A 13,071-nucleotide genomic window follows, 5' to 3' on the forward strand; every position below is an offset into this window, starting at 1 on the left:
TCGCATCACAGGATGTCTGGTAGAATTACTACCAATCAGAAATGACAATATTTCCTGAACCAATAATGAATTTAATGATATATCTGTTTTTACTACCCATAAACGAAAATGCTTGCTACGTATGGTGATCGTGCGGGACGTGACTAAATATTCAAACTAAAACGGTGGCTTTCACAGTACGACAGAAAATTCAATGGTGTTTTTGGTTTGCTGAATTTCAATCTCCGATTAGTGTCTCTGTCTTTGAAATTTGTGAGAGCATCCAACTTACATCATACACACGCACCCCCCCCCCCCCCACACACACACACACAAATCCAAAGCATTCATGTTGGCATAGTATTTGTTAAAACACTTACCTTCAAGATTAATTCCTAGGGAGAACTCTTCCGTTATTGAACTATTGAAAACTGAAGTGTCCTTGTACACGTTTTTAACACAAGCAACGTTTCTTAGTAAAAACTGTCAGGTAGCACTTGCTAAACAGTTGAACGAGTCTGTTTGTTCAGCTGCATGTACGGATGAATATGTAGTTCGTTCATTTGCTGTGTACGTGACAATTGAGACACGTGACTTCGGGTTGGCAACGATGTTGAATCAGACAAAATGATGTGAAAATGACGTGAAAAGAGGACATTGACAACAACGAGAGCGTTTCAAGAATAATGGGACAGTATACTTCCCATGGAGTAAATCGCAGTTTCCTTGACCCAGTTTTCATTTCATCGTAGATTGGGATTGCTGCTACAACAGGTTTGTGTCATTCTTCTTCAAAAATGTGTTGTGTGTACACTTAGGAACGTGACTTCGATCGCCAGTGATTATGGCCGTCTGATCTGGGATATTTTGGCATATTTCATGTATCCATTTCTATTCACTTCCATAATTTACTATTTAATTCAAGGAGTAAATACGTAGTTTAACAGTTTTCAAAATTCCAAAAATTAGAATTGTGTATGAGATGTCTTACAACATAAAGTTTACGACTAAAATTTCCACGTGAAATTTGTGTATAAAATAGAAAACTATGCATTTTCAGTACGCTAACTGTATGATTTTTTCAAGAAAATATGAAAGACAGTTGTCGAGTAGAAGAGTCTTTCCAGAGATATAATAGCAACAACAATTAGAAGAAGAAGAAATTTGGAATAAAATTGGTTTATATTTCTTAGTTAATGTTGTGTAATAACCATGATAATAATAATTATTGTTACTGTTCCTACTATTCAACTTTTATCAATGGCCTGAACACCCCCCCCCCCCACTAAAAAAAATTCTGGCGACGCCCATGCTTGGATGTAACCTGTATTTATATTTGTTAATAAATCTAATTGGAAAGAGAAAAAACAGTCAGGAACAAATGTTGGCACGAAAAGAATTCACAGACAACCGAAGCAACTTCAGATCCAAACTATTGGGAATGTGCTTTTGTGTAGCAGCTAATTATGAAAGCGGCCTTCCTTATTTATTTTCGTGGGTACAGCACATGTCAAACCTTAACGGATCCACAAGATCTTCTACCCAGCCCTGGCCCAAAACCATGGTAACGGTTGAAGTTTTTGCTTGCGATGACGTGTGACCGGCCAAGTGAATCCATCACTTCAATGTAAAGTCACGTGAAATGACAAAACGACAGTGTTGCAGTATGCAGATATTAAACACCAGAACAAGAACAATGTCTAGATGAGGATGTGTACTACAGGCTGTGGAAAAGGAGATGTGATAGCCACTAACGCCGTCAAACGGTTGGGCGGGAACTTTACGTCACATAACATGAAGAAGTAATAGGATCTGAGCTGATTATGTCCTTTGTGATTAGTCACTTCATTAAATGATTTACTAAATCTCATCAATTTACATTGTCGAGTTTATTATTTGTGTTCTTTTTGGTTTAGGTTCAATATCTTCTCCGTAGAGAAAATTATGCTCATTTCTTTGTTTTCCTTGACCCTGTACATCCAGGGTCAAGGAAGTCAGTAATAAGGTGTTACATACAGTGTACACCAGGGCCGGCGCTAGTAATTTTGCCGCCCTGGGAGGTGGCGGCAGATGCCTCTCCCTCTCGAAACCCCCACCCCCTCCCGTCATTACCTAGCAACGGTAAATTGAAAATTAATATATTCCTAAGTAAAACATCAAACTATAAAATAAATAATTTTATTATACTATTAACTAAAAAAGGATATCTCGCTCGACCACAGTTAAACACTAATTTTATATTAGACTTATTATTATACTTTATGAAAACTCTCTCTTTCTTTTAAATGTATCTTAAATGTAACAAGTATTAGGAAAGAAATGAAGGCTTGACTTTATATGTTTAACGTTGTAGGTCTGTGATACCTGCTGATCACATCACCTCTAAAATGGCTGAGATCGAGAATGTGTGTGGGCCTACTCCCACATCCCCTAAACGTGCCTTCATGACATGGTGCTATGTGCACAGGGAACTTTACCTTTGCATTTAGTATTCTTCTTCGTATAAAGCTATCTTGCATAAAATAGAAACAAGGGTGTTTCAGACATGATTGATAGGAGATAGTATTTTTATTAGCCTTAATTTCCAAGAAGAACTTTGTTCGCCACTTGCCACGTTTACCGACAAAGTTAATAAATCCGAAGTTCTACACTCACATTAGGTGCAAAATCATGACTCTTTATCAGTTTAAGGTCTCCTTTCGTGTAATTGTTTTCTTATAGCCAAAAACGCTTTTCGTTCATCTTTTAATTCAGTAGCTTTCATGTGTTAACATTCCGGCAGTTTTCTACAATTTTCAAATAAAGATAAGATTGCATGTCTTTAAGCTTACTAGTATCATAAAAGAAATGGAAAATTCACTATGATGTTTAAGCTGCTCAAATCTTTCTCTTAGAGCTAAAATAATCGTCTACGGCCTGGTAATAAATATCAACTTTGTACCGCTTTAGTGGATCTTCAACAGTTTCATCATACTGAAACTGCTTCTCCTTTCGATTTCGGCCCTGTACAGTGTTGCCTATCTTTGGATCATCTATATCTAAATTCGATGCCAATTCTTTCTCACCAACCTGGACTCAAAGGTCGCCCCCCCCCCCCCCCGCCGACGCCTCCACGAGTGGAGGGAGGAAAGTCCTACCAGGCTGCCAAGTGGCGTCTAAGAAACTTTGAAATTTTCATCACTCCTGCTTTTTTCAAAACGCCGATATGCTTGCAAGAAATCATCAAACACATCGTAGATTAATATTTTGAAGGCATTTGCTCATTACATTACGTGGAATAAGAAGTCATACGTACCATATAACTAGTGAGCAAAGAAATGTAAAGCCACACAACTAGTTTGCAATACACCGAGCCTCATGTTCGACCATTTGGACAGTTTTATTGTCGCCAATTATTTGAAGGAGCGCATCATAGACCTCTCCCATTTGACATCTCAACAAAGTTAAGGCATATAGTGCTGATTAAACAATATAAAAAAGTCAAGACAGCGTTTGTAATTCTTCTCCTTCGTGACCCTCACCGCCGGGTATGTGGCAGTCTTGGTCAAGAAGGTGTACAACACTGGGAATTGTGGAGGAGTACCATAGAATTGAATTCGTAGTAGTAGCTGTGGTCATATAGATATCGCAATACTATACTTCACTTCACTGACCTGTAACACTGATCACAAACTTGCATATACACACAAATTTTAAAATTAAATACCAATCTGGCGGGCAAAACTATATAGTATCCACATTGTACGAGGGGGTGGGGAGACGATAACAGGGAGTGTATGATACAGGAAATGGTATCTTGGCTCTGTGTAGTCTGTTAAAAAAGGGCGTGTCTGTGTTTGTTCCTTAACGTGCAATGGAAGAATAGATAATTTGGCGTTTGTTTGATTACTCTGCAATCACATGCAGGCAGTGGCGTAGCGTGATTCTATGAAAGGTGTAAGGCTTCCTTAGATAAACCTGATCTGAATATTGGATAAAGAAAACCCAAAGATATCAAATCCGGGAACTTTTCTAACGATGGAAGATGCCCCGGCGCCCACCCAGCGTCGAATAACATGGGTACCTGGGGGAAACCCTGGGGAGTAAAGGCGGCCAGGGGCGTGATGCTGATCACATCACCCCCACTCACGACCGGATCAAGAAAGTGTGGGGCGTTAACCCCACACCCCCTATACGCCTTCATGGCGTGGTGCTATGCACAGGGGAACACTTTACCTTTACCTTTTACAAAGATATCTTAACTAAATAGAATCTATTTGAATGTAAGTCATGCATGGGCATACTCAATTTCAAACACAAAATGCACACACTCTATGTTAACAATAATAGCATATGTATGTATGTATTACTTAATGAAAATTCTCATTTATACTGTAACTCGATCCGACGATCCTTTAGTCTGAACACTTCCATCACGTCGTCGTAGAATCGGGAGTTTCTGGTCAATTTATTTAGCAGCTCCTTTTCAATGGATATCAGTCCCAAGTCAGATTTCCTTGCCTGAGTCAGTGTGCTGCGTTGAAATGTGTGAATCCTCTTCAGTGCAGAAAACTACTTTTCCACCGACGAGCTTGAGACAGGAACAGTGAGGAAGAATTCTGTTAGTTTGTACACTTGTTCAACAGCTTCATTCAAATGGGTAGTACGCAGGTACTCATGAAGTTCAAACACACTCTATACTCGATATTCGGCTTCAGAATAAATTACCTACAGCTCAACTTCAACTGGTAGCAATTGATAAATTCCGCATACAGCTTAGTTAAGCACACAAACTCTTGTTCTGGAAAGGCCATGTCATATTTTTATTCTTATTATTCTTTTTCTTTCACTAAAAAGCCATTTGTGGGAAATGCGTAAGATACAATTTGCAAATGCAAATGCATTCGAGAATATTACTCATTATCATGTTTACGATATTTGCGCACATTTTGAAAAGCATATCAAGCAACTTAGACAAAGGAGAAGGTAAAAAAAATATCTGTAAATCATAACGCTAAGTATTACGCGCATGCTTTTAACATTATGGGCAACTGGGATGCACTCGCCTAACTTTGTGAGCCCTGCCGGATCTAGAATTGCCAGACATTCCTCTTTTATCTTTAACTTCGCTGCTTCTAATGAAGGTAATATCCAACATTAAACCATCTCTTTGTGAACTTAATAGTTAGTTTACACATTTAAAATGACACCCGTTTTGTTAGCTACACCGCCCGTCAAGCATTGTTGAAACAACACGGGAGTCGAATTTCTTGGTTCTTTTCTGACCGTGCAAACAGACGCAGCGGGGACAGAAATCTCGCCAGATAGCACCCACTCGTAATGCGCATTACAGTGCGTGAGAATCGGGGCGCCCTGTCATTGGTTGATAAGATACTACGTAAGCAAACACACCCGCCATGGGCGAGTCCAAATCATTTCTTCCATTCACCCGAACGTAAGTCCTCTCAAGAGGCCTTACAGAGAAACAACTCGAATCAAAACAAGTCCTCAATTGTTTCGTTAAAAATTCTACTTGAAGACTGATATTGCTATGTGTGTTCAAGCGTTAAATACGGGAATGAAATACGTTTTCTTCAATAATTTCAGCTTGTAAGGTGGACTTACAAGCCTTACGTGCACACTACGCCGCTGCATGCAGGAGATTCATAACGTGATGTTCTTTTGATTGTATGAAAAAAAATATTAGTGACATTTTGAAGGATTCTATAGAGCAGCAGTTTAAAATGTATTATACAAATTAGTAATACTATTTTAAATATTTGTGGCAACGTGTTCAATTCACTGAAGTATTCTTAAAAATGTATACTACTATGTAAGACCATTACAGACACATTAACATTTATTTCATAGAACGTGTAAGCGATATTAAAAAATACAATACTTCTGCAACTCAATTCTGCTTTATGGCCAAGTTACAAAGCAAAAATTAAACCATGAAGCTAAACTCCTACAGCTGATCAAAATCTAATTACGGCTTCGCAGTAACGCAACTTCGTTTTGAACAAAACTTCGTGTATATGTTGTGCTTATAAAATACCGACACGAAAGTTGTATTAATCATTTTACACATCGGTAAGAAGCCACACTTGGTTTCTACTGCAGAAATTAAAGACTACACATCGAAAGGTGGAAAAAATCTGCCCTTGCATGTTGACCTGAGACTGCAGTGGCGTTCCCAGGATTTTCGAAAGGGAGGGGTTACGTACATTTTTGGTAGTCATCCCTCATTTTGCCATCTTTTCCTACATTTGACGTTCTTTCTTTTTAGGAATACTGGGCCAACGGGAAGGGTTATAACCCCCTCAAACTCCCCCTTGGGCACGCCACTGCCTGTGAGAATGAAATATTACTTTATGCCAAGTTTGCGTGAAAGCCAAGTTGTACAGTCAACGGCAAAGATAATGGTAGGCAAATTGTCCACCACTATTTTCTTTACCTTTTTATTCTACACTCTGTGTTGTTTTAAGGAATAAAACTATGTTGGTTTGAAACATGCATTGTTCTCTGCTTATTGACGTTATTATTTCAATTCATTGTCATCACATTGTGTAATACAGACCGAATGTAAATGCTGGTGGACAATTCGTCTACTGTTTCTTTCGCCGTTGGGTGTACACTATTACATTTCATGTTAGGCAGACTTTGATATATTCGAGGAAACATGTTGTGCACTGAAGAAAAACATACAAGTGCATAGCCTAGTGTAAATATAGCGTACATAAATGCTCATTTGAACTTTTCTTTTCTGGTATACACAGTACATTATGTTCAACGTACTTGGAAGATGTATCTTGTAATAAATAATAATAACAAGTGGTGTGCGGTATCTCGAAAAGTCGGGACCGGGATCGGAAAGAAAAATTCTGTCCCGATCCCGACTTCAGCAAATGACTTCCCTACTTTTCTGGATCCCGAGCAGTCGGGAAATACCGAATGGTCATTTCAAAACGGTATTAATTCTTTTCTTTTCTACATTGCAAGTGCCTGGAACTTATCGGAAATTGTTAGTTTTCATTCCAGAAATACAGAGACAATCACTTAAGGTGAAAATGACGTGTAGAATTTGAAATTTCCAGAGCGTCGGAAAATTTCGGAAATTTCCCGTCCCGAAAATTTCCCGACTAGTCGAGAAATTGCGAATATTTCCCGTCCCGAATGTCGGGATTTAAAAAAAAATCCCGTTCCGATCAAAAATATTGTGTCCCGCATAACAATAAGTACCTATCTATATTTATTTTCAATTTGTCTGAAGCCACAAAATGTAAATGGGTGGAAATGCTCATTTGTGTACTCGATTTCGTGTGTTCAGTTTCTGGCATGGTTTCCTATCTGCATAGTGCAACACTAGCGCATAGATTTGGAATTCATTTCATGGATAAATTCACCTCTTACCGTCGTTTCGTCATTACGAGTAAACAACGGATTGGCCCAACCTATACTTCTAATAACCTTGCTTCTACCCCCTGCTGTGTTCTGCTGACTCCCCACTCGTGTTGTGTTAGTTGAAGAATTCTACGTTGAACCTTTTTCGGCTACTATTAGCGATCTAAGTTTTTTTCTCTTTCTTTTCGGCCCCGGAAAGTCGAGGTTCTGGTTATCGTAAAAGTATCTGAAGTGTTGATTCTTTAAAGACACAGCGGGAGGTGGCAAAGCATTCCGACAGGAAAGACAACAAACGATTTGCTGTCAATATGATTCCAGGGAGGAATTTTTCCTTCATATCCTTGAGCTTCTGTGAATTTCTCCTTGCTTAGCTATCAGTTATACGCCTATGGAATATTCCACTGTGGAATTTCAAGTGTTGGCTGTTTGTATTTTACCCTGTTTATAAATGACAATCGTGCAAAGGTGCATGAATAATAGGTAAGTCAAGCAGGGATAGTGAAAGGCGATTGGTCAAGTAGAAGTTAATACAGTAGATTTTTAAAAAGGAAATTCGATCCATGTACTCACTGCAGCCGACAGTAATTATGCACGAGGCATTCTTAGCATATATCGACAGGAAAACAACGTTATTCTAAAACTTATTATTTATTCCTCCGAAGCCAGGAGGAGGGAATTAAAAAAAATGGTTCCTAAACACTCGAAACTGACGATACTAAGATCTTCTTATTGCATTACACATAGAGCGCGTGCGTGTAATCATTGATATTTTATTAACCAATTATTTTGATTAATAGAACAAAAATTTGAAGGGGGTGAGCCAGGATACTATTTTATGTCAATCAAGCAGTGTGGGAATTAACGGGGGGGCAGGGATCCCCCTCCCACACACAAAATGTATAGCTGGCAAAATACAATTATTTTTATCCCTGCCAGGGATGTTTTTATCGTCTCAAAGACAATGAAATTGAAAGTATATAGTAGACCATTTATTAACTATGTAACAAAAACAAAATTGAAAAATCATCCTGCTCATTAATGGCTCAGTCATCAAAGATTTCCTTGCCGGAAAGCATGCAGCTTTGTTAGGTTAGGTTAGGTTAGGTTAGCTGTTTTCCACTTAAAAGTGCTGATATTTTACATGTATTAAAGTGTTCACGAGAAACTTGTAGGTAGGTTAGGTGGACATTAACTTTGAACTTGGTAATAGAAATTTGGTCAAGTTTTCAGTGGTACTAGTTCGGTAACATTTTTTTTGTTCGAGTTTGGGTATTCTTAAAATGAAATATACTGTTTCTAAATCAAGTGTAAATGTTATAAAAAGCTTTAATAATTTAATTTAAAACCGCAAGGCAATAGTTTAGTTTACACTGGTAACATACACAAATTTGCATACCCAGTGGCGGCGATTGGGTTCCAAAACCAGGGGTTCAAGGTGCCAAAACTGGGGGGCAAAGACAGTATATTTCCCTTTGTAGATAAGGTTTAGCATAGTGCGGGGACAAAAGTGACGAAAAGTGGGGGGGCAACTGCCCCCCTAATCGCCGCCACTGTGCATACCCAAAAAAAAACACTTCCCAGAATGAAACGATATCGCAAATACACCACTGACTGGGGATCACCCCCCCCCCCACCCCAAAGTAAAAATCTTAATTCTCACCGTGTCCTCGTGCCTTCTAGGATAGTTCCAGCTATACATTTTGAGGAATCAGGTAAAATAATATGCGCAATGAAACACACGTGTGTTAACCGGGATTTGAACCTAGGGCCTGTTGCTTGGTATCGCACTACGCTAACCACTCGGTCGCTGAGGCTGACTGGAACTGTTCCTGGGGATCTACTGCAAGTACATTTAAAAAACTATATATAAATATTGCAATATTGTTTGCTATTAGAATAATAAAACAGAAATGTTTTGTAGCTTCCGTTCTATTTCCTGGATTCGTGCACAGGAATCTACAATATTATATAAAATTTACCATTTTTCTCCTCTCCCTCTCTGAATTAACTGAGAGCGTATACTACAGGCTTGTAGTGTTCCAAGTCAACCTTTGTAAATCAAGCTTCCTTGAAAAATTACTTGTACTTCCATTTAGGTACAACTTAAGCTAATTTAATTTCCCTCGACCTGGCAACACTTCCAGAGACAACCATGCAGCGGCTCGTTTGATTTGGGATTCATAGTTAGCTGAAAACCTGTTGAAATATTCAGTATCTCCCTGCTGCAGCCGTAAGTAGTCACGTGGAAGAATGCCGTCGCTTGCTTGAAAGAAGATCGTTTGCTGATAAAGCGCCGAATCGAAACGAACAGTGTTCTAAGAGGGGAAAGCTAACGGGATATTTAAGAATCTTATGGGGAAAAGGGAATTTTCAGCCGAGATTCGTTCCAGTCGTATTAGAAATGACGTCACTTCGTCTTAAGCTAGACCTTATCTTGTAAACTTTGATGTTGCGTTTGCGCAGTGCTTGACACTTAAACACACAAGCCTACTATAGAATACAAGACATAATCACGTTTTGTGAAAAGAAGAAAATATAGACAAACAAACGTTAATTTGCTTGCAATAAGTCTGGTAGTTTCTGGACTAATAAAAATTGCTTACATAAAATTCAGTTATACTTCCATACTAACAACCACTTTTGTTTCACTATAAACTATCACGTATCTCATACAGGGCCAGTTTAGCCTAAGTAACTTAAAGTTGACTTAAATTATGACATACTATGTCCATGATAATTATTATGCAGATAAGTGAACAAATTTTATTTTGTGAATTTACTAATCAATTGGAGAAATTATTTTTGAAGTATATCAATAAATCTGGGTTGGGATGATAGTGTTCACAATTCCTCTTTTACCAAGTTATACTAAAAAATTAACGTTGGATACATGAAAACATAGTAACTTCTGGTACTGACTAGTAAAAAAAAAATCTATCTCCACTTACGAAACACAATGTAATGCTGCTACTTGTGACGTTAACTAAATGTTTTCACTGTTCTTCTATTGTAATCAATTTTACGCATACCTTTTCTACCCGTTCTGATCATTCATGATATTAAATTAATGGAATGGACACAAGAAAGAATAAATACAAGAAATATACTTGTTTTTCGAAACTAGTTCACAGACTCGTATCAAGGGCATTCAAGACAAGTCTTTTGACTATAGAACTAAGGTTATTACAACTCGTAAACATAATATAACGTCTTAAGCGAGTAATATTTGCTAGATTAAGGTGGACTTCAATCGTTTTCTTCTGCTTACAATTGAAATAAACCTGCCCCAACCTTTGTTTGCCTTGCTACTATATCCGGAATTTGAGTGAGGAAAGAAAGGCGTTGACTTCTACTTGTACAATTTGTTCTACATAAACTCGAACTTTTGTTAGCAGTAGAGAGCAAGTTAAATAGATTTGTACGTTGAAAAGCGTTGTTCTCTTAAGACCACTTGATTTATTCCGACACGCCTGTGAAAACACGACAGAGGCACCCTTGTATGAGGATCATTTGGAAAATACACAGCATTTCACAACGGTTCTGTCACGTGTGTAGAGGAAAAGGAAGCAGACAACTCCACGAAATCTGTTTTTCTTTAGTCCCTCTTTACTTTTCGTTCCATTTTCGTTTGCTTCTTCCTCCTACATTCAGGCTTCCAGGCGGATATCGTAAATTTCGAACTCACCACCAGGTGGCTCTAGGCTCCGTCTAAGTTGAGTCGATTCAGCACTTAACGCTCTGGAACGAATTCTCGCACAAGATTAATCTTTGCTGTTTAACAGACAATTCCCTTCCTACTGCTGGTATATTTCTGAGTTGTCTTGACAAGCAATGCGGAACATATTTACTTCCAAATTTCGTTAATGAAGAACAGTTGTAAAAGCAAGGAAAGGAAAGGCTGTTTGTGGAACAGATGTATTTTTCTTGGCATTGATTTGTCATTTGTGTTTCAACAACCAAATGAGGCACTTAATAACATACAAATATGTTATCCCCACTTAAACCGGTGGGAATATTAATATATCCTAAAATGTGCAAGAAAGAACCGATTTTAAAATTAATTTAACTTGAAACATACATATTGATGTGATTGTTCACAATGTCTAAGATTGGTACGAATCTATGTAAAATTCAGTTATTTGAAAACTATAGAAGATACGTGTAGATTTAACGCTTCCTAGATTTTACATTTTTATGGCAATTTTTTCCTTTACTTTCTCTGAGTCACCGGCGTACGGATAGGGGAGCTGATGGGTCTACAGCCCCTCCCGAAATTTTGAGAAAAATCAAAATTTTCAAAGGAAAACAGGAAAAATTAAAGTGGTAACTGAAACCCTGTCTTAAAATGATCCTCGATTACATTACATTGTTTTTGAGGAACCTTTATTACGAGATTACAAATCGTAATTATGAAATATTTTATAGTGTATCCCGTCCCCCTAGAACGCAAGCAGCTATGTAACAACTCTCTTTACAATTCCAGTCCCCAGAAAAAAATCCTGAGTACGCCAGTGCTCTGAGTATCTTAAAATGCTTAGTTTTAGAGCTCATCAGAAAATAGCTGCTGATTGATCATGTATACAGCGAACAATATTTATAAACTGTGGCGGTGATTGACTTCCAAAAATATAGGGGGCAAGGTGTCAAAACTAGGGGGCCAAGGACAGTTTAATTTCCATTGGTAGATAAGGTTTAGCATAGTTCTGTGGCAAAAGTGGCAAAAAGTGTGGGGGGCAACTGTCCCCCACACTCCCTAACCGCCGGAACTGTTTATAAATACAATTAAAATAAGATGCTTTATAATTAGAAATTTTGAGTAAGTTTCCATAAATGTTGACTAGATAAGATAGGGCAGTATAGAAATGGGGTTTTTAATTTTGAAGGACAAATTTTGTTGCACACAGACCTATAAGGACAATGCAATGTATCACCAAATGACAGTTTTCACCATTCGCTGGGAAAATCTAGGTCGAGAGTATCTTTGTCCTATGAGGGCGGATATTGTGACGTTCAAGCACATATTTATAATCTATTGTAAACGAGAAATTAACACCACCCTGTCCCAAATTGCAAGAACATGCCACAGGCAAGTCCGTGAGCTGAATTAACACTTCCAATAAAACCGACTGTGTAATCAGGCTTAGAAAGGATGCAGTGTGTTCAGTTAACTAGGAAAGGGTAGAGTGGAAAAGGATAACAAACCATCAAACAGATGCCGGCACTCAAACGTATGCAGAGGTAGATGAAAAAAAGAAACAAGACCTTACACAACCCAAAATACCTTAAGCGTTTTATCCAAGGACTGGTGCGTGATATTTTCCAGTCTCCCAGAACAATGGTTTGTTTTTCTGTGGTTTCTTTTTTTCTTCTCACCTACGCGCCAAGGTGTAAAGAATAAAGACGGAGGGAATGCCGTGTAAGTTAGTTTTCAGCTGTTCCCGTGAGACAATATGGCAAAGGAAGAGCAACATGCAAAGCAACCAACCATATTTAGCTCTGTGTGTGTGTGTGTCAGGAGCTATCTGCGAAGCCTGAAGTCTAGAGAATAAAATACAGGAGAAAAATCGATCACAAATTGTAAATAATATTATTCATATCAGTGAGATGATGATGCTCATTCTGAGTTGGCAACCTGATTTCTTATGAGTTGGCAACCTGATTTCTTATGAGTTGGCAACCGGATTTCTTAGGAGTTGATAAATTTATTTC

The sequence above is a fragment of the Lepisma saccharinum genome, chromosome 22 (assembly GCF_977018435.1).
Source record: "Lepisma saccharinum chromosome 22, izLepSacc3.1, whole genome shotgun sequence".
Lineage (NCBI taxonomy): Eukaryota > Metazoa > Arthropoda > Insecta > Zygentoma > Lepismatidae > Lepisma > Lepisma saccharinum.